The sequence below is a fragment of the Megascapheus bottae genome, unplaced genomic scaffold, assembly GCF_031878675.1.
Source record: "Megascapheus bottae isolate mThoBot1 unplaced genomic scaffold, mThoBot2.hap1 HAP1_SCAFFOLD_37, whole genome shotgun sequence".
NCBI lineage: Eukaryota > Metazoa > Chordata > Mammalia > Rodentia > Geomyidae > Megascapheus > Megascapheus bottae.
This window is the reverse complement of record NW_028327804.1, coordinates 4,446,005-4,471,068: the sequence shown is the minus strand read 5'-3', so window position 1 is coordinate 4,471,068 and position 25,064 is coordinate 4,446,005. Positions and strand designations below refer to the sequence as shown.

Sequence of the window (25,064 nt, the reverse complement as noted above, 5' to 3'; positions counted from 1 at the left end):
CTAAACCTAACACTAAGCCTAACACTAACCCTCACCCTAATGCTCACCATCACCCAAACCCTAACCCTAAACCTAAACCTTAACCTCACCCTCACCCTCACCCTAATCCCAACCCTAACCCTAAACCTAACCCTAACCATCACACTCAACCTCAACCTCATCTCAGCCTAAACCTAACACTAACCCTAGCCCTAAAACTAACCCTCACCCTAAAAATCACTCTCACCCTAAACCTCACTGTCAGCCTCACCCTAACCCTAACCCTAACAATAATAACCCTAACCCTAACCCTCACAATTACCTTCAAACTCACCCTCAACCTCTCCTTCAACATCACACTCATCCTCACCCTAACCCTAAACCTAAACCTCAACCACAACCTCACCCTCACCCTCACCCTCACCCTCACCCTCACCTCACCCTCAACCTAAACCTAACCCTAACCCTAGCCCTATTCCTCACCCTCACCATCACTTTCACCCTCACCCTAACCCTAACACTAAACCTAACCCTCACCCTAAGTCTAACCATAACCCTAACCCTGACCCTCTTCCTCACCCTAACCCTAAACCTAAGCCTAACCATAACCATAACCATAACCATAACCCTCACACTCACTCTCACCCTCACCCTAATTCTAACTTTAACCCTAACTCTATGCCTAACCCCAACCCTACCCAAACCCAAACCCTAACCCTAACCCTAACCCTCACCCTAAACTTCACCCTCACCCTAACCCTAACCTTAACCTAATACTAACCCTACACCTAACCCTCACCCTCAACCTCACCCAACCCTCACCCTTAACCTAACCCAATCCCAAACTCTAACACTTACCCTCACTCTAACCCTTACCCTCACTCTAAACCTAACCCAAACCCACCCTTACCCTAACCCTAATCCTAATCCTAATCCTCATCCTCACCCTCATCCCAAACTTAACCCTAACCATAACACTAACCCTCAGCATAACCCTAACCCTAAACCTAACCCTCACCCTCACCCTCATGCTAACCCTAAACATAACCCTAGCCCTAACCCTAACCCAACCAGAACTGTCACCCTCATCCTCACCATTAACATTAACCCGAACGCTAACACAAACCCTAACCCTAACACTAACCCTCACCCTCACCCTCACCCTAACCCTAACTCTAACCCTAACACTAAGCCTCACGCTCACCCTCACAATCACCGTAAACCAAACCATAACCCTAACTCTTATCCTTATCCTCACCCTAACTCTATCCTAAGCATAACCCTAACCCTAACCCTAGCCCTACCCCTACCCCTAACCCTCATCCTCACCCTCACCCAACCCTCACTGTTACCCTAAACCAAACCCTAACTCTAACCCTTACCTTCACCCTCACCCTCACCCTAACCCTAACCATAACCCTCCCCCTCACCCTAACCCTTACCCTAACCCTAACTGTAACCGTCACCCTCACTCTCACCCTCATCCTAACCCTAACCCTAACCTAAAGCTAACCCTAAACATAAACCTAACCCTAACTTTAACCCTAACTCTACCCCTAACCATAACCATACCCTAACCCTAAATCTCACCCTCACCCTAAACTTCACCCTCACCCTCACTCTCACCCTCACCCTAACCTAACTCTAACCTTTAACCTAATACTAACCCTAACCCTAACCCTAACCCTCACCCTCACCCTCACCATAACCCTAACCCTAACACTAACCATAAAACGAACTCAAGCCTAACCCTAAACAAAAACCTAACCCTAACCGACTTCCTCTCACTCTCACCCTCACCATCACCCTCACCCTCACCCTACTCTCACCATAACCCCAACCCAACCCTAAGCTGAATTCTAAATCTAAACCTAAACCTAACCCAGACCCTCCGAGTCACCCTCAACCTCATCCTCAACCTCACCCTAACCCTCACCCTAACCTAACCCTAACCCTCACTCTCACCCTCACCCTCATCCTAACCCTAACCCTAAACCTAACCCTCACCCCAACCTAACCCTCACCATCATCATCACCCACAACCTAACCCTAACCCTAACACTAATACTAACCATAAACCTCATCTTCACCCTCACCATCACCCTCACCCTCAAACTCACCCTAACCCTCACCCTAACCCTCATGCTCACCCTCTCACTCAACCTTAACCCTCACCCTCAACCTAAACTTCAACTCAACATCACACTCACCCAAAAACTTACCCTAACCCTCACCCTCACTTAAACCTCAACCTCACCCTCACCCTCACCCTAACCCTAAACCTAATGCTAATCATAACCCTAAACCTAACACTAACCCTCACTCTCACCCTCATTCTCACCCTAGCACTAAACCTAGCCCTAAACCTTACCTTCACCCTCAACCTCATACTCAACCTCACCCTAACCCTCCCTCTCAACCTAACCCTCACCCTAATCCTAACACGTGCCCTGAATCTAGTCCTAAACCTAACTCTAACTCTAAATCTAAACCTCACCCTAACCCTCATCCTCACCCTCACCCTCACTCTCACCCTAACCATTACCTTAACCCTAACTTTAACCCTAAACCTCACCCTAAATCTAGTCCTAACCCTAACCCTAACCCTAACCCTAACCCTAACCCTCACTCAACCTCACCCTAACACTAAACCTGACACTAACCTAACCCACACACTCACCCTCACCCTTATCCTATCTTAAGCTTAACCCTAATAGTAACCCTAACCCTAACCATAACCATAACCCTAACTCTAAATCTAAACCTCACACTCGCTCTCACCCCAACCCTAACCCTAACCCTAATCCTCAACCTCAACCATACCATCACCAAAGCCTAACCCTAACACTAACACTAACCCTCACCCTAACCCTCACACTCACCCTAAACCTCACACTCACGCTCATTCTAACCCTAACACTAACAATAAACCTAACGCTAACCCTAAACTTAACCCAAAAACACACCCTCACCCTTTCCCTCTACCTAACCCTAAAACTCACCGTAAAACTCACCCTAACCCTAACCATAATCATAACGATAACCCTAACAGTGAACCTAACCCTAACCCTAACCCTCACCCTCACCCTCATCCTCACCCTCACCCTAACATTAAATATATCTATAACCCTAACACAAACCCTAATGCTCACACTAACATTAACCCTAACCCTAACTCTAACCCTAACCCTAACCATAAGACTCACACTAACCTTAACACTAACCCTCACCCTCACCCTCAACCTAAACCTCACCCTAAACATAACCCTAACCCTAACAATAACCCTAACCCTAACCCTAAACTTAAGCCACACCCTAACCCTCACCCTACCCTCAACATTACCCTCACCCTCACACTCACCCTAACCCTAACCCTAACCTTAACCCTACACCTCACCCTCACCCTCAATATCATCCTAACCCTAACCCCAAATCTGACAGTAACCCTAACCCTAACCCTCACACTGCCCCTCACCCTCACCCTATACCTAACCCTCACACTCATCCTTACCCTCACCCTCAACCTAAACCTAACTCTAATGATAAACTTAATCCTAACCCTCACCCTAAGCCTAACCCTCACTCTAACAATAACCCAAACCCAACCCTAACCCTAACCCTAACCCTAACCCTAAATCTAACCCTAAACCTCACCCTCACTGTAACCCTCTCCCTCACCATAACCCTAATCCATACCCTAACACTCAACCTCACCCTAACCCTAAACTTAAACTTAACCCTAACACTAACACTATACCTAACCATCATCCTCAACCTCACCCTCACTCTCATTCTAACCCTTACCTTATCCCTAACCCTCACCCTCACCTCACCCTAACCCTAACCCTAACACTAACACTAACCCTAAACCCAAACCTAACCCTCACCCTCACCCTATCCTAACCCTAACCCTAACCCTAAAAGTAACCCTCACCAAACCTTCACCCTCACCGTCACCCTAATCCTAACTCCAACCATAACCCTCACCCTCAAACTCACCCTCAACCTCACTCTCACCCTAACCCTAACCATAATGCTAACCCAGACCATAACCCTAAACCTAACACTAACCCTCACTCTCACCCTCATCTCACCCTCATTCTTACCCTAGCACTAAACCTAGCCCTAACACCCCCCTTTTAACCTAACCCTAACCCTAACCCTAACACTCGCCCTGAATCTAGTCCTAAACCTAACTCTAACTCTAAATCTAACCCTCACTCTAACCCTCACCCTCACCCTCACCCTCACTGTCACACTAACCATTACCTTTACCTTAACCCTAAACCTCACCTTAAATCTAGTCCTAACCCTAACTCTAAACCTAACCCTAAAACTAACCCTAATCCTCACACTCAACCTCACGCTAACACTAAACCTGACACTAACCTAACCCACACACTCACCCTCACCCTATCCTAAGCTTAACCTTAATAGTAACCCTACCCGTAACCCTAACCATAACTCTAACTGTAATCCTAAACCTCACCCTCACCCTCACCCTCACCCTAACCCTAGCATAACCCTAATCCTCAACCTCAACCATACCATCACCTAACCCTCACCCTAACCCTAACACTAACCCTCACCCTAACCCTCACACTCACCCTAAACTTCACCCTCATGCTCACTCTAACCCTAACACTAACATTAACAATAAACCTAATGCTAACCCTAAACTTAACCCAAAAACCCACTCTCACCCTTTTCCTCAACTTAACCCTAAAACTAACCCTAACACTCACCCTAACCCTCACCCTCACTCTCAGCCTAATCCTAAAACTAACCTTAACACTCACCCTAACCCTAACCATAATCAAAACCCTAACCCTAACAGTGAACCTAACCCTAACCCTCACCCTAACCCTCACCCTCACCCTCTACCTAACCCTCACCCTCATCCTCATCCTCACCCTCACCCTAACATTAAATCTAACTGAAACCCAACACAAACCCTAATACTCACACTAACATTAACTCTAACCCTAACCATAACCATAACACTCACTTTCCTTCTACCTCAACCTCAACCTCTCCATCACAATCACCTTTACCCTCACCCTAACCATAACCATAACCCTAATCCTCACCCTCACCCTCACCCTAACAATAACCCTAACCCTCAACCTCAACCTCACCTTCACCCTAACCCTAAACACAACTGTAACCCTCACCCTCATCGTCACCCTAAATCTGAACCTAAGCATAACCCTCATCCTAACACTAACCCTAACCCTAACCGTAACCCTTACTCTCACCCTCACCATCATCCTCACCCTAACCCTAATGCTAACCCTAAAACTCATCTCACCCTCACCCTCACCCTAACCCTAACCCTAAACCTAACCATAAACCTCACGCTCATCCTCACCCTAACCCTAACCCTAACCCTAACCCTCACCCTGGTGACTTGCTTCTTCCGCCCGGCATTGCCCCTAGCACCTTGCCTCCTTCACCCTCCCTAGCCCGTTGCACCTTGCCTCTTAGAGCCCTTCTTGCCCCCTGGTGACTTGCTTCCTCCACCTGGCATTGCCCCTAGCGCCTTGCCTCCTTCACCCTCCCTAGCCCGTTGTACCTTGCCTCTTGTACACTGCCTTGACCCTTCTGCCCTGCCTCTTGCCCTCTGCCTTGCCCCTTTCATATTTCTTCTGCCCTGCTTTGCCCCTTGCGTATTGCCTCCTTTGCCCTACCTGACAAGGTAGGCACCTTGGCTCTTGCACACTGCCTTGCCTTTGTGCCTTGCCATTTGGATCCTGCCTTGCCCCTTGCGCCTTGACTTTTGTGCTATGTCTGGTCCCTTGAGCCTTGCCTCTTCTGCCCTAATTGCCCCTTTGATCCTAGCCTCATACACACAGCCCTGCCCCTTGTGCTGTGCCTCAAATTCCTTGCCTTGTTGCTTGTGCCTTGCCTCTTGCACCCTACCTGTCTCCTTACGCCTTGCCTCCTGTCCCCTGCCTGGCCCCTTGCACCTTGTTCCTGTCACCCTGCCATGCCCTTTGCGCCTTGCCTCCTTCACCTTTCCTATCACCTTTCGCATTGCCTCTTGTGCTCTTCCTGGCCCCATGCCCCTTACCTCTCGCGCCTTGCTTGGCCCCTTGCTCCTTGCCTCTTGCGCCCTGCCTGATTCCTTGCGCTTTGCCTCTTGCGCCCTGGCTGGCCCCTTGAGCCTTGGCTCTTGTGCCATGCACTGTCCCCTGGGCCTGGCCTCTTGCACCCTTCCTTCCCTCTTGCACCTTGTACTTGTGCCCTGCCTTGCCCCTTGGGCTTGCCTCTTGCGTCCTGCCTTTCCCATTGTGCCTTACATCTTGAGGCTTGCCTTGCCACATGCATCTGACCTCTTGCACCCTGCTTTACACTTTGCTCCTGACCTATTCCGCATTGTCTTGCCCTTTGTGCCATGGCTTTTGTGCCTTGCCTTCCCTCTTTCGCCTTGCCTGCTGTGCCCTGCATTACCCCTTGTGCCTTGCCTCTTCTGCCAAGACCTTCCCCTCTCCTTTTGCTTATTGAGTGCTGCATTGCCTCTTGCACCTTGCTTCTTGACACCTTCCTTGCACCTTGCACCAAGCCCCTTGCACCCTGCCTTGCCCCTATCACCTTGCCTCTTGCGCCTTATCTTGCCCCTTGCGCCTTGCCTTTTGTGCCCTGCCTTGCCCTTGTGCCTAGCCTTTTTTGCCCTGCTTTGGCCCTTGCACCTTACCTCTTTCACCCTGCCTTGCCCCTTGGGCATTTTCTCTTGCATCCTGCCTTGGCTCTTGAACCTGTCTTCTTAACCCTTGCCTTGCCCTTTGCTCCTTGCCTTTTGCAACTTCCCTTCCCCCTTGCGCCTTGCCTCTTGCACCCTGGTTGTCCCTAGCTCCTTACCTCTTTTGCCCAGCCCTGCCCCTTGCCCCTTGCCTATCGCGCCTTGCCTCTTGTGCTCAGACTGGCCCCTTGCGCCTGGCCACTTCCGCGCTGTGTTTCCCCTTACACCTTGTCTCTTCCACCCTGCCTTACTCTTTGTGCCTTGCCTCATGCACCTTGCCATGCTCTTGCGCCTTTCCTCTTGCATGCTACCTTGCCCCTTGTGTCTTGCATTTTGAGACTTGACTTACCCCATGTGCCTTGCCTTTCGTGCCCTGCCTTGCCCCTTGAGCCTTGCCTCTTGCACCTTGCCTCTTTAGCCCTGCTTTGGCCCTTGTGCCTTGCCTCTTTCGCCTTGTATTGCCCCTTGTGCTTTGCCTCTTGCACATTCCCTTGACTCTTGTCCCTTGCCTCTTGCACGCTGCCTTGCCCCTTGCACCTTAACTCTTCTGCCTAGCCCTGTTCATTGCCCCTTGCTTATTGCGCATTGAGTGGCCCCTTGCACTTTGCCTCTTGCGCACAGCCTGATCCCTTGCGCCTTGCCTCTTATGCCCTGCATTGCCCCCTTGCGCCTTATAACTAGAACCTTGCCAGGCCCCATGTGTCTTGCTTCTTGCGACTTATGTTGCCCCTTGCGCCTTTCCTCTTACAACCTGCATTTCCACTTGCAACTGTCTATTGCACCTCGCGTTGCAACTTGTGCCTTGCCTCTTCCAAACCTCCTTGCCCCTTTTGCATGGCAACTTCCACCATGCCTTGCCCCTTTCACCTTGCCTTTTGTGCCCTGCCTCGCCCCTTGTGCCTTGCCCCTTCCGCCCTGCCTTGACCCTTTCTCCTTTCCTCTTGGGCCGTGCCTGGCCCTTTGCGACTTGCCTCTTGCGACCTGCATTTTGCATAGCATCATTACTCTTACTCCCTGCCTTGCCTCTTGTGCCTTGTCTTTTGCACCTTACCTGGCCCCTAGCGCCTTGCTTCCTGTGGCCTGCCTAGCCACTTGAACCTTGCCTCTTGCGCCCTGCCTTTCCCCTTCCATCTTGCATCTTGAGCCTTGCTTTGCCCCATGTGCCTTGCCTCTTGCACCGTGCCTTGCCCCTTGTGCTGTGCCTCTTGTGCCCTTCCTTGCACCTTGTGGCTCTCCCCTTGGCCATGCTTGCACCTTTCGCATTGTCTCTTGCGCCTTTCTTTGCCCCTTGAGTCTTTCCATTTGTGTCCTGAATTGCCTCTTGCACCATGTCTTGTCCCTTGCACCTTCCTCTTGTACCCTACCTTGCCCCTTGGGCCCTGCCTCTTGGGTCCGGCCTTGCCTCTTGCACCTGGCATCTTATGCCTTGCCTTGCCCTTTACTCATTGCCTCTTTTTTTCTATATATTTTTACTGTAATTAATAGAAGGGTTACATGATATTTGCCAGATAGATGGTGCATTAATTCCCATACATTGATACCCTTTCACATGTCTTGGTCCCCATTTCCCTCTCCCCCACCCCCACCCCTCATCTTGCCTCTTACACACAACCTGGCCCCTGGCGCCTTGCCTCTTCCACCCTGCCTTGACCTGATGCCTTGCCTCCTTCAACCTGCCAGGCCCCTTGCACCTTGCCTCTTGTGATTTGCCTTGCCTCTTGCACCTTCAATCTTGAGCCCTTCCTTTCCCCTTGCGCCTTGCCTCTTGTGCCCAGCTGTGTGGCTTGGCTTTGCCTATTGCCCTCTGCCTTGCACCTGGCACTTTGCATCTTGAGCCTTGCCTTGCCCATAGTGCCTTGACTCTTTCTCCATGCCTTGTCCCTTGTGCCTTGCCTCTTATACCCTATCTGGCCCCTTGCACCTTGCCTCTTGCACCCTTTCTTGCCCCTTGCCCCTTGCCTCCTTCACCCTGCCTAGCCCTTTGTGCTTTGCCTCTAGCGCCCAAACTGATCACTTGCACCTTGACTCGTGTGCCATGCCTGGCCTCTGTCACCTTGCCTCTTGCGCCCTTCTTTGCCCCATTACTCCTAGCCTCTAGCGCCCTGCCTTGCCCCTTTGGCCTTGCTTCTTGTGTATTTTCACCTGCTCTCTGCCTTACCGCTTGTGGCTTGCCTCTTGCACCATTTCATGCCCCTTGTGCCTTGCCTCTTGTGCCCTGCCTTGCCTGTTGCACCTTTCATCTTCTGCCTATCCCCTCCCCTTGCCCCTTGCCTATTGTATGGTGCACAGCCCTTTGCACCTTGCCTCTTGAGCCTTGCCTTCCATTTGCGTCTTGTCTATTGCACCCTGCCTTGCCACTTTTGCCTTGCCTCTTGTGCACTGCCTTGCCTGTTGTGCCTTGCCTCTTACTCTTTGCCTTGTTACTTGTGTGTTGACTCTTACGCCCTTCTTTGCCCCTTGCACGTACCTTCTAGTGCCATGCCTTCCCTCTTGCACCTTGACTCCTGCGCCGTGCCTGGCCCCTGTCACCTTGACTCTTGCGCCCTTCCTTGCCCCATTACTCCTAGCCTCTAGCTTCCTGCCTTGCTCCTTTTGCCTTGCCTCTTGTGCCTTGCCTCCTGCGCCCTGCCTTACCCCTTCTGCCTTGCCTCTTGCCTTTTGTGCCCTGCCTTGACCCTTCTCTTTGCCACTAGACTCTTCCTGGCCCTTGCGTCTTGCATCTAGAGCCCTGCCTTTCCCCTGGCTCCTTCCCTCTTGCACACCTCCTTGTCCCTCACACCTTTCCTTTGTGCCCTGCCTTGCCACAAGCCCCTGTGCCTCTTGTGCCCCGCCTTCCCCTTACCCCTTGCCTCTTTCAGCCCACCTTGCGCCTTACTTCTTCTGCCCTGCCTTGCCTCTAGAGTCTTGCCTCCTTCACCTTGCCTAGCCTTTTGCACCTTGCCTCTTGCGCCCCACTTTGCACCTTGTGCCTTTCCTCTTGCTGCCCGCCTTGCCCATTGCACCTTGCTTCTTCCGCCCTACCTAGCTCTTTGCGCCTTGCCTCCTTCGTGCTGCCTAGCCTCTTGCCCATTTCTTCTTGTGCCCAACCTGGACCATTGCACCTTGTCTCTTGAGCCCTGCCTTGCCCCTTGGCCTTGCCTCTTGCACCCTCCCTGGCCCATTATGCCATGTATCTTTACTCTTGCCTTGCCCCATGTGCCTTGCCTATTGTGCACTTCCTTGCCCCTTGCACCATGCTTCTTGCACCCTTCCTTGCCTTATGCGCCTTGCCTCTTGCGCCTTGCCTTTCTTCTTGGGCCTTGTGTTTTGTGCCCTGCCTTGCCTCTTGTGCCTTGCCTCTTGCTCCATGCCTTGGCCCTTGCACCTTGCCATTTTCGCCTGTGTCCCCTTGTCCTTTGCCTCTAGCGCATTGCCTTGCCCCTTGCCCCTTCCCTCTTTCACCTTGCCTTGTCCCTTGCACCTTAACTCTTCTGCCTAGCCCTGCTCCTTGCCCCTTGCCTATTAGGTGCTGTGTGGCCCCTTCCGCCTTGCCTCTTGCAACCAGCCTGATCCCTTGCACCTTGCCTCTTGTCCCCTGCCTTGCCCCTTGCGCCTTGCAACTAGAGCCTTGCCTTTCCTGATGGACCTTGAATTTTGAGCCCTGCCTTGCCCCTTGTACTTTGCCTCTTGCGTCTTGCCTTACCCATTGCTCCTTGCCTACTGTTCCCTACCTTGTCCCTTTTTAACTTGCCTCTTTGTGCCCCACATTGCCCCATGGCTTTGCCTTTTCCACTCTGCTTTGCCCCTGCACCTTGCATCTAGAACTTTGCCTTGCCCCATGCGTCTTGCCTCTTGCAAGCTTCGTTGCTCCTTGCGCCTTTCCTCTTACACCTGCCTTGCCACTTGTGCCTTGTCTATTGCACCCCACCTTGCACCTTGTGCTTGCCTCTTCCTACCCGCCTTGCCCCTTTTGCATGGCATCTTCTCCTTGAGCCTTGCCTCTTATACCCTGCCTTGGCTCTTGCACCTTGCCTCTTGCGCCCTGTCTTGCCACGTGTGCCTTTCCTTTTGCTCCTGTGCCCTGCCTGATTCATTGCCACTTGAATCTTGCACCCTGCCTTGCCTCCTACGACTTCCATATTGCACCTTGCCTTGCCCCATGCACCTTGCCTACTGTGCTCTGCCTTGTCCATTGCACCTTTCCTCTTGCAAACTGCCTGTCCCCTGTGCCTTGCCTCATGCACCTTCCATTGCCTCTTGCGCCTTGCATCTTGCCCATTGCCTTGCCCCATGCACCTTCCCTCTTGTGCACTGTTTGCCCCTTTCACCTTTCCCTTTGCCCATTGCATATTGGACCTCACCTTGCCCCATGCACCTTGCCTCATGTGCCCTGCTTTTTCCCTTGTGCCTTTACTCTTGCACCTTGACTGACCCCTTGTGCCTTGCCTTGTCTCATGGGCCTTGACTCTTATGCCCTGCCTTGCTTCGTGTGCCTTGTCACTTGCGCTGGCATCTTGCTCCTTGCCTTGCCCCATGTGCATCGCCTCTTGAACCCTGCATTGCCCCTTGCACCTTGCATCTTGAATCCGGCCTTGCCCCTGGCAACTTGCCTCTTGCACCCTGCCTAGCCCCTTGCACTTAGCCTCTTGCATCCCTCCTTGCTCTTTGTAGCTTGCCTTTGCAAACTGCCTTGTTTCTTGTGCCTAGTGCCTTGCACCTTGCTTTGCCACATGTGCCTTTCCTTTTGCTCCTTGCCTTGCCTTTTGCTCCTTGCCTTGCCCCTTGCACCTTGCACCTTGCACTTGTATCTTGGCCTTGCCTTGCCTCTTGTGCCTTGCATCTTGCAGCTAACATTGGCTTATGTGCCTTGCCTCTTGTGCATTTTCTTATCAATTTCACCTTGCCTCTTCTACCTTTCCTCGATGCTTACACTTTTCCTCTTGCACATTGCCTTGCCCATTGCACCTTTCCTCTTGCACCCTGTCTTGCTCCTTGCACCTTGCCTCTTGTGCCCTGTCTTGCCCCTTGAATCTTGCCTTCTACACCTTGCCTTACACTTTGCCTCTTGTGTCTTTCTTGGCCCCTTGTGCCTTGAATCTTGCGCCCTTCCTTGAACCTTGCCCCTTGCCTCTTGAGCCCTGCCTTGCCCCTTGTGTCTTGCCTCTTGTGCCTTGCCTGTCCCCTTGCAATTTTCCTCTTGCGCACTGCCTTGCCCTTTGGGCCTTTCCTCTTGCACCTTGTCTTGCCCCTTGCACCTTGCATCTTGTGCCCTGTCTTGTCCCAAGGGGCTCACTTTGCCTTGCACCTTGCTTCTTGCACCTTTCCTGGCTTCTTGCACCCTTCCTCTTGCACCCTGCATAGCCCTTGTGCCTTGTCTCTTCCATTCTCTCTGGCCCCATGCGCCTCTCTTTTGCCCCCTGCCTTGCCTCTTGCACCCTGCCTTTGCCTCTTGCGCTTTTCCAGGCCCCTTAAACCTTGCCTCCTGTGCCCTGCCTGATTCCTTGTGCCTTGAATGAACTGCCTGTCCCCTTGTGCCTTGACTCTTGTGCCTTGCATTGCCCCTTGCGCCTTGTATCTTGTGCATTGCCTTGCCCCATGTGCCTTGCCTCTGGCGCCCTGCCCTCCTTCTTGTACCTTGCTTGCTTCATGCGCTTTGCCTCTTGCACCCTTGTTGCCCCTTGTGCCTTGCATCTTGCATCCTGCCTTCCCCCTTGTGCCTTTCCTCTTGTGCCCTGCCTTGCTGCTTGTGCCTTGCCTTGCCCCTTCTCCTTACCTTGCCTCTTGCGGATGGCCTCTTTTGTCCTGCCTGGGCCCTTGTGCCTTTCCTTATGCTCTGCCTGTCCCCCTTGCACCTTGCCTCTTGCACCTTGCCTTGCCATGCTCCTGCACCCTGCCTTGCCCCTGGTGCTTTGTGCCCTGCCTGATACATTATGCCTTGCCTCTTGTGCCTTGCCGGGCCCCGTGCGCCTTGCTTCTTTCGTTCTTCCTTGCCCCTTGCATCTTGCCTCTTTCGATCTGCCTTGCCCCTTGAACCTTGCATCTTGTGCATTACCTTGCCTGATGCGCATGGCCTGCTGCGCCCTGCATTGTCTCTTGCCCCTTGCCTCTTGCGCCTTATCTTGAGTCTTGTGCCTTGCCTCTATCGCCCTGACACTTGTGCCTTGTCTTGCCCCTTGGCCTTACCTCTTGCGCCTTGCCTTGCCCCTTGTGCCTTCCAATTGCACCTTGCCTTGTCTTATGTGACTTGCTTCTTGCGCATTGCCAGGCCCCTTTCGCCTTGCCTCTTGTGCCTTGCCTGCCCCTTGTGCCTAGCCACTTGTGCCCAACTTTGCTACTTGCTCCTTTCCTCTTGAGCCTTGCCTTGCCTCTTTTGCCTTGGCCCTGCACATTGTCTTGCCCCTTGTGCCTTCACCCTTGTGCGTTGCCTTGCCTCTTGCGCCTTGCATTGTCTTATGTGCCTTGCCTTGTCCATTGTGCCTTGCCTCTTGTGCCTTGCCTTGCCCATTGCTCCTGGACTCTGGCACCTTTTGTTGCCACTTTTGACTTGCCTCTTGTGCCTTTCCTTGCCCCCTGCCTTGCCTGTTGTGCCATGCCAGGCCCCTTGTACCTTTCCTATTGCACCCTACCATGCCCATTGAGCCTTGCCTCAGGCGCTCTTCCTTGCCCCTTGTGCCTAGCCTCTTACGTCTTGCCAGGCCCCTTTTGCCTTACCTCTTGCGCCCTGCCTTGTCCCTTGCGCCTTCCCTCTTGGGCCCTGCATCATCCCATGTGCCTTACCACTCGCGTGCAGCCAGGCCCCCTGCACCTTGCCTCTTGTGCCTGACTTTCCTCTTGCCCCATCCCTCATGAGCCCTGCCTTGTCCCTTGCCCTTTTCCTCTTGCGACATGCCTTGCCTATGGTGCCTTGTAACTGTCGCACTGTGTTTCCCCTCGTGCCTTGCCTGTTGCACTTTTCCTTGCCTCTTACACCTTGCCTCTTATGCATTGCCAGAACCCTTGCACCTTGCCTCTTTCACATTGTGTTGCCCCTTGCGCCTTGCCTCTTGTGCTATGCCAGGCCCCTTGCACCTTGCCTCTTGTGAGCTACCATGACCCTTGTGCCTTGCCTCTGTGCTCATCCTTGCCCCTTGTGCCTAGCCTCTTACACCTTGCCAAGCCCCTTTGACTTTCCTCTTGCACCCTGTCTAGCACCTTGTGCCATGCAGCTAGCACCTTGCCTTTCCCTTGCTTTTTGCTCTTGAGCCTTGCTTTCACCTTGCACCTTCCCTCTTGTACCCTGTCTTGCCTCTTGGGCCTTGCCTTTGCTCCCTGCCTTGCCCCTGTGCCTTGTATCTTGCGCTTTGCCTTGCCCCATGAGCCTTGTCTCTTGCACCTTGCCTTGGTCTTAGCGCTTTCCCTCTTGTGCCTTGCCTTGCCTATTGCGGCTTCCCTATTACGCCTTGCCTTGCCACTTGCTCCTTGCCTCTTGCGTTTTGTCTTGACACTTGTGCCTTCCCTCTTTCCCCTTGCCTTGCCCCTTGCTTCTTGCATCTTAATACTTGCCTTGACCCTTGTACCTTGCCTCTTGCATCCTGCCTCTTGTGTATTGCCTTTTATGCCCTTGCTCACACCTTGTGCCTTGCATCTTTCGCATTTTCTTGCCCCATATGCCTTGCCTCTTGAGCCCTGTCTTGCCCCTTATGCCTTGTGTCTTGTACTTTGCCTTGGCCCTTGCCACTTGCCTCTTTCTCCTTTCCCCTTGCACCTTGTCTTGCCCCTTGTCCCTTTTTCCTTGTGCCTTGCCTTGCTTTATGGGCCTTGCATCTGTGCCTTGCATTGTTTTATGTGCCTTGCCTCTTGCACTTTGCCTTGTGCATTGCGCCTTGCCTCTTACACCTTACCTTGACAATTGTGTCTTGCCTCTGGCACCTTGCCTTGCAACTAATGCCTTGCCTCTTGCTCCCTGCCTTGCCCCTTGTGCCTTGCCCATTCCACTTGCATTTGCCCCTTGCCTTGCCCTATGTGCCTTGCCTCTTGTGCCCTGCATTGCCTCTTCCGCCTTGCCTCTTGCCTCTTGCACACAGCATTTTCCCTTGCCCCTTTACTCCTGCATCCTACCTTGCCTATGGCATCTTGCAACTAATGCCCTGTCTTTTCCCTTGCACATTGCCTGTTACGCCTTGTCTTGTCCATTGTGCCTTGCCTCTTGCACATTGCCTGGCCCCTTGCACCTTGCCTTTTTACCCTGTGTTGCCCCATGCGCATTGCCTCTTGTGCCCTGCCTGGCTCCTTGCTCCTTGCCCCTTGCACCCTGCCTGGCCCCTTGCACCTTTCCTTATGCGCACTACCTTACCCCTTGTGCCTTGCGTCTTATGCCCTGACTTGTCCCTTGCACCTTGCATCTTGAGCCTTGCCTTGCCCCTTGCCTTGACGCTTGCACTTTGCCTCTTGCACCCTGCCTTGCCCCTTGGCATTGCTTTTTGTGTCCTGCCTTGACTCAATCATCTTGCATCTTGAGCCTGCCTCGCACCATGCGCCTTGCCTTGCCCCTTGCCTCTTGCGCCCTGCATTGCCACTTGTGCCTTGCTGCTTGCTCCCAGCCAGGCCTCTTGTGCTTGACTCTTGTGCTTGCCTTCTCCCTTGCACCTTGCCTCTTACGCCCTGCCTTGCCACTTGTGTCTTGCATAGTGTGCCTTTCTATGCCCCATGTGAATTGCCTCTTGCGCCCTGCCTTGCTCCTTTCACGTTGCCCTTGTGCCTTGCCTGGCCCCTTGCGCTTTGCCTCTTGCACCTATCTTTGTCATTTTCCCTTTCCTCTTACGCCCTGCTTGTCCCCTTGTGGCTTGCCTCTTATGCCCTGTCTTTCCCCTTGCCCCTTGCCCCTTGCCTCTTGCACCTTGCCTGGCCTCTTGCTCATTGACTCTCGCAAGCTGCCTTTTCCTTGCGCCTTGCATCTTGATCCCTACTTTGTCCCTTGGACCTTTCTTTTTGTGCCCTGCCTGGCCCCTTGCCCATTGACTCCTGCACCCTGCCTTGCCCCTAGAGCCTTGCCTCTTTCGCCCTGCCTTGCCTCTGGTGACTTGCCTCTTGCGCCTTGTCTTGTATCTTACAGATTGCCTCTTGCAACCTGCCTTCCCCTTGCGCCTTGCTTCTTGCACCAAGCATTGCCCCTAGCACCTTTCTTCTTATGCCCTGCCTGGCCCCTGGCCCCTGGCCCCTTGCCTTGCGCCTTGCCCATTGCCTACTGCACCCTCTCTAGACACTTGTGCCTTACCTCTTGTGCAGTGTCTTTCACCTTAAACCTTACCCTTTCTGCCCTGCTCTGCCGTGCCCCTTGCAACTTGCCTCTTAGGCACTTCCTTGCCACTTGCACCTTGCCTCTTGCACACTGCCTTGGCACTTGCATCTTGAGATTTGTGCCCTGCCTTGCCCCTTGTGCCTTGCCTTTGCACCCTGCCTATCCCCTTATGCACTGGCTCTTGTGCCCTGCCCAGCTTTTTGAGCCTTGCCTCTTGCGCCCTGATTTTCCCCTTGAGCCTTGCCTCTTTTTCCCTGCCTTACCCCTTGTGCCTTGCCTCTTGTGTCCTGCATTGCCCCTTGCCTCTTGTGCCCAGGTTGGCCCCCTTTGACTTGCATCTTGTGCCCTGGCTGTCCCCATGTGCCTTGCCTGTTGAGCCATTTCTGGTCACTTGAGCCTTGCCTCTTACACCATACCTTGCCCCTTTGCTCCTTACATCTTGCGCCCTGTCGTGCCCCATGCACCTTGGCTCTTGTTCCTTTCCCTAGCCCCTTGCGCCTTGCCTCTTGCACCCTGATATGCCCTTACGCCTTGCCTCTTCCTCCTTACCTTATCCCTTGCACCTTACATCTTGAGCCTTGCCATGCCCCATATTCCTTTCCATTTGTGCCCTGCCTTGCCCATTGCCGCTTGCCATTTGCACCCTGCCTTGAACCTTATGCCTTGGCTCTTCTACCATGCCTTGTCCCTTGTGCTTTGCCTCTTGTGCCCTACCTTTCCCTTGCACCTGGCCTCTTGTGCCATTCCTTGTCCCTTGCGACTCGCCTATTGCACCCTGCTTTGCCCCTTTCACCTTGCCTTTTGCACCTTACCTTGCTTCTTGTGCCATGCCTTTTGCGCCCTGCCTTGCCGCTTACAGCTTGCCTCTTGTGCCCTGCCTTGCCCCTTTCGCCTTTCCTCTTGGGCAATGCCTTGCCCCTGGTGCAATGCCTCTTGGGCCCGGCCTTGGCCCTTGCGCTTTGCCAGTTGTGCCCTGCCTTGCCCCTTGCACCTTAGCTCTTGTGCCCTGCCTATCCCCTTGTGCCTTGCCTCTTGTGCCCAGACCTACTTATTGTGCCTTTCTTCTTGCACAATGCCTTGCCCCTTGCACCTTGCCACTTAAGCCCATCCTGACCCCTTGCGACTTGCATCTTATGCCCTGTCTGGCCTCATTCACCGTGCCTATTTCGCCCCTTACGCCTTTCCTCCCCCTTACCCCTTGCGCCCTTCCTTTCCCCTTGCGGCTTGTCTCTTGTGCAGTGCCTTTACCATTGACCTGTCCTGCTGTGCCCTGCCTTGCCCCTGTGACTGTCACTTGCGCCATTCTTGCCCTTTGCACCATACCTCTTACACCTAACCTTGCCCCATGCATCTTGCCCCCTTGCATTGCCTTGCCACTTGCGCCTTGCCTTTTGTCCCTGCCTTGCCCCTTGCACCTTGCCTTTTGTGCCCTGCCTTGCCCCTTGCGCCTTCCATGTTCCACACTTCCTTTCCCCTTGTGCCTTGACTCTTGTGCCTTGCTTGGCCCCTTGTGCTTTGTCTCTTCTGCCCTTCCTGCCCCTTGAGCCTTGCCTATTTTGCCCTGCTTTGCCTCTTCTGAATTGCCTCTTGCGCCCTGTTTTCCCTTTGTGTCTTGCCTCTTGCGCCCTGCCTTGCCGCTTGCCCTTCCCTTTGTGCTCTGCCTTGCCCCTAGGGACTTGCATCTTTAGCCTTGCCTTGCCTCATGCACCTTTACTTTGGGGCCCTGCCGTGCCTCTTGCCCCTTGCCTCATGCGACCCACCTTGCCCATTTGCTCCTTGTCTCGTGCCCCGCCTTGTCCCTTACGTATTGCCTCTTGCACTCTTCCTTGTCCCTTGAGCCTTGTCTCTTTCGCCCTGCCATGCCCCTTGTGCCTTGCTTCTACCCCCTTCCTGATGCCTTGTGCCTTGCCTTATGTGCTGTGTCTGGCCCCTTGCGCATTGCCTCTTGTGCCCTGCATTTCCCCTTCCTCCATGGTTCCTTCACCCTGCCTTACTCCTTGCACCTTGCCGCCTGTTTGGCCCCTTGTGCCTAGCCTCTTGCACCCTTCCTTGCCCCTTGTGCCTTGCCACTTGCGCCCTGCCTGGCCTCTTGCTCCTTGCCACTTGCATCCTGCCTAACCTCTAGCACCCAGCCTTGCCCCTTCCAATTTGCCTCTTGCACCCTTCCAACTTGCCTCTTGCACCCTTCTATGCCCCTTGGGCCTTGCCACTTGTGCCTTGACTTTCCAATTATGCCTTGCCTCTTGCGCCCACCTTGCCCCTTGCACCTTGCCTCTTGTGCCCTGCCTTTCCCTTGAACTTTGCCTCTTGCGCCCTGGCTGTCCCCTTGAGCCTTGCCTCTTTCGCATTGCCTTGCCCCTTGCCTCTTGCACCCTGCATTCCCCTATGCGCCTGCCTCTTGTGCCCTGCCTTGCCCTTTGGCCTTGCGGTTTGCACCCTGCCTTACACATTACACCTTCCCTCTTGAGCATTTCCTTGCCCCGTGTGCCTTTCCTCATTTTTCCTGCCTTACCCTCTTGCCTCTTACCCTTGTGCCTTTCCTCTTGCGCCATGCTTTGCCCCTAGTGCCTAGATTCTTGTGCACTTCCTTGCCCTTTGCACCTTGCCTCTTGCCCTTTCCATTGCCCTTTGGGCTTGCATTTCTTGCCCTGCCTTGATCCTTGCCCCTTGCCTCTTGTGCCATGGCTTGGCCCTTGTGCTTTGCCTCCTTTGACTTGCCTGCCCTCATGCACCTTGCCTCATTCACCCTTCTTTATCCCTTGTACCATGTCATTTGTGCCCTGCCTTGCGCCTGCACCTTGCGTCTTTTACGCTGCCTTGTTTTTTGCTCATTTCCACTTGTGCCATGTGTTTCCCCTTGCACCATGTCTCTTCCTCACCTTGCCCCTTGTGCCTTGCCTTTGTGCCCTACTTTGCCCCTTTACTTTGCCTCTTGTGCACTGCTTTTCCCCTTGCACCTGTCCTCTTCTGCTCCCCGTGCCCCTTGGACTAGGCTATTGGGCCCTGCCTAGCCCCTTGCCACTTGTCTCTTGCGCCCTGCCTGGCCTCTTGCGCCTTGCCTTTTGTGCACTCCTGGCCCCTTGTGCCTTGCCTCTTGTGACTTACCTTTTGATCACACATTGCCCATTACTCATTGCCTCTTGCACCTGCCTTGCCCCTTTTGCCTTGCCTCTTGAACACTGCCTTTCCCCTGACACCTTGCTTCTTGCACTCTGCCTTGCCCCTTGGACATGGCCTCTTGCACCCTGCATTCCCCCTTTTGCCTTGCTTCTTGTGCCCTCCTTTGCCCCTTGGCTTTACCGCTTATGTTCTGACTTGCCTTTTGTGCCTTGCATCTTAAGACATGCCTTGCCCCAGGCTCCTTGCCTCATTCGACCTGCCTAGCCCCTTGTGAATTGCCTCTTGCGCCCTGCCTGGCCCTTTGCGTCTTGCATCTTCAGCCCTGCTTTTCCCCTTGCACCTTGCCTATTCCGTACTTCCCTGACCTTTGCGCCTTGCCTTTGTGCCCTACCTTGCCACTTCACCTTGCCTCTTGTGCACTGCCTTTCCCATACGGCTGGCCTCATGCACTCCATGTGCCTCTTGCACCTTGACTTTCCCCTTGTGCATGGCCTCCTACACTCTACCTTGCACCTTGACCCTTGCCTCTTGCCTCCTGCCCTGCCCTTTGGGCCTTGCCTCTTGCCTGCCTTGACGCTTGCATCTAGCCTCTTGCGCCTTGCCTTGCCCCTTGTGCCTTGCCTGTTGTGCATTGCCTTGCACCTTGAACCTTGCCTTTGACACCCCTACACATTGTGTCTTGCCTCTTGCACCCTAACTGGCCCCTTGCGCCTGCATTTGCGCAATGCCTGGCCTCTGGTGCCTTTCCTCATGTGTCCTGTTTGCTCCTATCACTTTGACTCTTACTCCCTGCCTTCCCCCTTGTGCCTTGCCTCTTGTACCCTGCCATGCACCTTGGCCTGTCACTTGCACCCTGCCTTACCCATTGCACTTTGCGTCTTGAGCCTTGCCTTGTCCCATTTGCCTTGCCTCTAGCGCACTGCTTTGCACCTTGCGCCTTCCCTCTTGTCCTCTGCCTTGCCACTTTTGCCTTGCCTGTTGCACTCTACCTGGCCGATTGCACCATGCCTCTTGCACCCCGCATTGCCCCTTGCGCTTTGCCTCTGGCACCCTGCCTTGCCCCTTGCTCATGTAATCTTGCACCAGACCTTGCCCCTTGTGCTTTACCTCTTGCAGCCTTCCTTCCCCCTATACCTTGACTCTTGTGCCCTACCTGGTCCCTTGAGTGTTGCCTTCTGTGCCCTGCCTTGCCCCTTGCGCCTTGCCTCTTACACTCTATCTGGCCGGTTGCACCATGCCTCTTGTGCCCCACATTGCCCCTTGCACCTTGCCTCTTGCACCCCACCTTGCCCCTTGTGCATGTCCTCTTGAGCCCAGCCTTCCCTCTTGCACCTTGCCTCTTGCACACTGCCTTGCCCTTTGGCTTTGCCTTTTGTATTCTGCCTTGCCACTTTCATCTTGATTCTTAAGTATTTCTTTGCCCCATGCTCCTTTCCTCTTGTGCACTGGCTTGCCACTTGCGCCTTTCCTCTTGCACCCTGCCTTGCAACTTTCGACATGCCTCTTGCGCCCTGACTTTCCCATTGCACATTGCCTCTTATGCCCTGCCTAGCCCATTGGGCCTTGCCTCTTCTACCATACATTGCCCCTTGCACCTTGCCTACTCTTTATGCATTGCCTCTTGCACCTTGCCTACTCTTTATGCATTGCCTCTTGCACCCTAATTAGCCCCATACACGTTTCTTCTTGTGCCTTTCTTGCCCCTTGCCTCTTGCGCCCTTCCTGTCTCCTTGAACCATGCCTCTTTCACACTGCTTGGCCTCTTGAGCCTTGCTTCTTCTGCCCTGCCTGCCCCGTTACATCTTGCATCTTGAGCCTTGCCTTGCCCCATGCACCTTTTCCTCTTGGGTGTTGTCTTGTCCATGGCCCCTTACCTATTACACCCAGACTTGCTCTTGCACCTTGCTTCTTGTGCCCTACCTTGACCCTTGCGCCTCTCTTCTGCTCCCTGTCTAGCCCCTAGCACCTTGCCTCTTGTGGCCTTCCTTCCCCCAGGTGCCTTGCCTCTTGCACCCTACCTGGCCCCCATGCATTGACTTCTGTGCCCTGCCTTGCCCCTTGTGCCTTGCCACTTGAACTCTACCTGGCCGCTTGCGCCCTGCCTTGTCCTTTGAGCCTTGTCTCTTCCACTCGGCCTGGCCCCTTGCACCTTACCTCTTGTGCCCTGCTTTGCCCCTGGGGCCTAGCCTCTCATTCCCTGCCTTGCCCCTTGAGTCTGGCCTCTTGTGCCCTTCATGTCCCCTTGTGCTATGATTCTTGCACCCTGTCTGCCCCCTAGTGTCTTGCCTCTTGGGCCCTGTGTTCCCCTTGCGCCTTACCTCTTGAGCCCTGCCTTGCATCTTGGCCTTGCCACTTGCACCCTGCCTTGCCAAATGCGCCTTCCTCTTAAGCATTTTCTTGCCCTATGCACCTTTCTTCTTATGCCCTGGCTTGCTGCTTGTGCCTTTCCACTTGCACCCTGCCTTGCCACTGTGCCTTTCCCCTTGCGCCTTGCTGCTTCCACCCTGCCTGGCCCCTTGTGCCTTGCCTACTTTGCCCTGCCTAGCCCTTTGTACTTACCTCTTGCACCCTGAATAGCCTCTTGCACATTGCCTAGTGCGCCCTACATTGCCTTGTGCCTTGCCTCTTGCACCCTTCCTGGCCTCTTGATCCTTATTACTTGCACCCTGCCTTGCCCCTTGAGCCTTGCCTCTTGGGCCCTGCATTGCCCCTTGCCTCTTGGGCCCTGCCTTCTCTCTTATGGCTTTACTCTTGTGCCCTACCTTGCCACTTGACCTTGCGGCTTGCTCCCTGACTTGCCCATTGCGCGGTGCAACTTGAGCCTTGACTTGCCCCATGCACCTTGCCTCTTGTATACCCCTTGCCCCTTGGGCCTTGCCCCTTGCATCCTGCCTTGGGCCTTGGGCCTTGACGCTTGCCCTTTGGGGCTTGCTTTTTGTACCCTGCCTTGCCCCTTGCGCCTTCATCTTTTGCCCTGACACGATTTTGTGCTTTGTCACTTGCGCCTTTCCCCCCCTTGCCTCTTGCACCCTGCCTGCCACTTGCACTTGCCATCTTGTGCCCTGCTTTGCCCCTTGCGCCTTGCCTCTTGCAACATACCTGCGCCAATTGTGCCTTACCTCTTTCACCCTGCATTGTCCCTTGTACTTTTCCCCTTGCCCCTTGCCTATTGCCTGCTTCATGGCCCCTTGCGCCTAGCTTCTTGTGTCCTGCCTGGCCCCAAGCGCCTTGCCTCTTTTGCCCTGCCTTACCCCTTTCACATTGTCTCTTCTGCCGTGCTTTTCCCCTTGTGTTTATCCCCTTGCACCTGGCCTCATTAGCCTTGCCTGGCCCTGTGTTCTTTGCCACTTGCACCTTGCCTTGCCCCTTGCCCCTTGCCTCTTGCACTTTCTGTAGGCCATTGCACTTTTCCTCTTGCGCAGTGCCTTGCCCCTTGCACCTTACCTCCTGAGCCCTTCATTGCCATTTTTGACTTGCCTCTTGTGCCGTGACTTGCCCCATGCACCTTGCCTCTTGGGCCCTGCCTAGGCCCTTGTGCCTTGCCTCTTTGGATTTGCCTGGCTCCTTGTGCTTTGTCTCTTGCGCATGGCATTGCCACTTGTCCCATGCCTCTTGCGCCTTGCCCCTTGCACCTTGCTTGTCCCTTGCACCTTGCCTCTTATGCCTTGCCATCACCCTTACACCTTGCCTCTTGAGCGTTCCTTGCCCCTTGAGCCTTGTCTCTTCTGCCCAGCCCTGCCCTTTGCGCCTTTCCTATTATGTATTCCTGACAACTTGCGTCTTGTCTCTTGCACTTTCCCTTGCCCTATTCACCTTGAGTATTGCGCTCTGCCTTGCCTCTTGCGCTTTGCCTCTTGTGCCTTGCCTGGCCCCTTGCGTCTTGCCAGTCGCTCCTTGCCTTGCCTTGTTCCTTTCACCTTGCATCTTGCAACCTGACTTGCCCCTTGCACATTGCCTCTTGTGCCCTGCCTTACCCCTTGCCTCTTGTGTCCTGCTTTGCTATGTGTGCCTTGAATCTTGTGCCCTGCCTTGCCCTTTGCACCTACCTTACCCCTTGCGTGTTGCCTCTTATTCCTACATTGCCCCTAGCACCTTGCCTTATGCACCCAGCCTTGCCCTTGTGTTTGCCCTCTTGCGCCCTGCCTTGCCTCTTGTGGCTTGCCACAAGCAACCCAGGAAGACAAACCTACCAGGAACTTTACCAAAAAGCAGTGCCAGAAAAGAACTTCAAATCAAAACAACTCTAAGATTCCACCTCACTCTGGTTAGAATGGCCATGATCAAGGAATCTAATAACAACAGGGATCTCTCACCATGGCAGCCCCAAAGATTTCCTAGAGTAATGATCTATCTCTCCAGGTGGGACTTGCTTGGGCAGTGATGGCACACCCCAACAGGCCTGCAGCTAGGAGTGCGCAGGATTGTTTCCTCAGCTTGTTGCGCTGCTTTTCCCAGCCTGGCCCACCACACACATGGGCTACTCACCGACACTCACCCACAACATTGTCCCAAAGCTTCTTACCTTAACAGCTTCGAGATTCGTCTGCACGCATCTGTTTTCTCACAGGAGGTCTCAGTTCTGGCTCTCGATCTGTTGCAGCTGGGTCCCAATTCTGCCTCATACTCTCGGCTTCCACTTGGAATTCCCGGTGCTCTTCCTGCGTGTTTACTGCCCTGCAACAGAATTCCCAAAGGCCCAGTAAGTACTTATTTGCTGAGTGCTGTTGTCTCATGACTTAATTCCTAGCTACTCATGAGCCTGAGATCTGAGTATCAGATCTCAAGATGGGCAGAAAAGTCCGCAAGACATTGATCACCAATTAACCAGCAGAAAATTCAAAAGTGGAGCTGTAGCTCAGTTGTAGAGGTCTAGGCTTGAGAAAAACTGCTCACAAACACTGCCCAAGTTTTGACTTCAAGCCACATTACTGACACTGAAACACACACACACACACACACACACACATTAAGAAGTATTTTCTGCTAGTCCTGGGAACTCAGGGCCTACACATAATTCTTTAGCTTTATTGAAGAAGCTTGTGTTCTACCATTCAAATCAAAGCTCCCCTTCACCTTTTTGTGGTAGAGGTAAGTGTCTCACAGACTTTCCTTCCTGGATGGGCCTTCTTGATCCTCAGATCTCATGTACTTTGTGGCTATGATTACAGATGTGAAACACAGGTGCAGATGGTTTGTGCATGTAGTAATGTGTGCTGGACATCACATGTGCCACAGTGGGTGTCATGGGGAGCATCTCTTTACCAAGCCATCCTTACTTCTATTTGTGCATTAAAGATAAAATCTAGACAGGTTGAGACACTTGTCTGTTGGTCACATGAGACATCAGAAGAAAAACTTAGACCTAACTTGGAAATGTCCAGCTACAAAACCGCCAGGAACTAATGTGTGGGCTGGCACGAGACACTTTCATAGCCCTCCTGCCAACATGGATGAACTGTCCGTGCCATTGGATGTGGCCCATCAAGCTTTCGACAGGTGGTTCGAGACTGAGAAAATGAAATTTTCAGGGACAGACCCTTTAAGGTAAGACCTGTATTTACACTAACTCAGAAAAGGCCTGAAGCCTGCACTAGAGGCTCGCAGGACAGCAGGGCAGAGACTCATAGCCCTGGAAAATGTAATGTGGAGGCAGGAGGCAAGACCTCTGAGCTCTTCAGAGTGTCAAGCAGACAGCGCCGTGGCCCCTCCTGCTCTGGACAATCCCACCCACTTCTGATGGGAGAAGGTCTTGTGAATTTGGCACAAAGGCCTGATATTCATTTCTCCCCCTTAACTTTTAGAGACTTTTCTCAGGGCTAGAGAGGGATGGAAAGTACAGTGCAGATTTCTCGTGCAGCTGGAGGGGTTGGGTGCTCATATCTCGAATGAGTAAAACATTAAGTACAGGCTCATACAGTTCCATTTTCTCAGTGATGAGGAAATCCCTGGGTCCTGCTTATGCTGTGG

The 25,064-nt window shown here is 53.6% G+C and overlaps 1 long non-coding RNA gene across 1 annotated transcript in view; it reads right to left on the bottom strand.

The window, feature by feature from the left end:
* The window catches only part of LOC150039189 (uncharacterized), a 74,183-nt gene extending 50,478 nt beyond the window's left edge, over positions 1-23,705 (bottom strand). Inside the window, exon 1 of the long non-coding RNA XR_016534491.1 lies at positions 23,620-23,705. This is a non-coding gene — a long non-coding RNA (uncharacterized LOC150039189). The remainder of the gene's footprint in view (positions 1-23,619) is intronic.
* Positions 23,706-25,064: the final 1,359 nt, after the last annotated feature.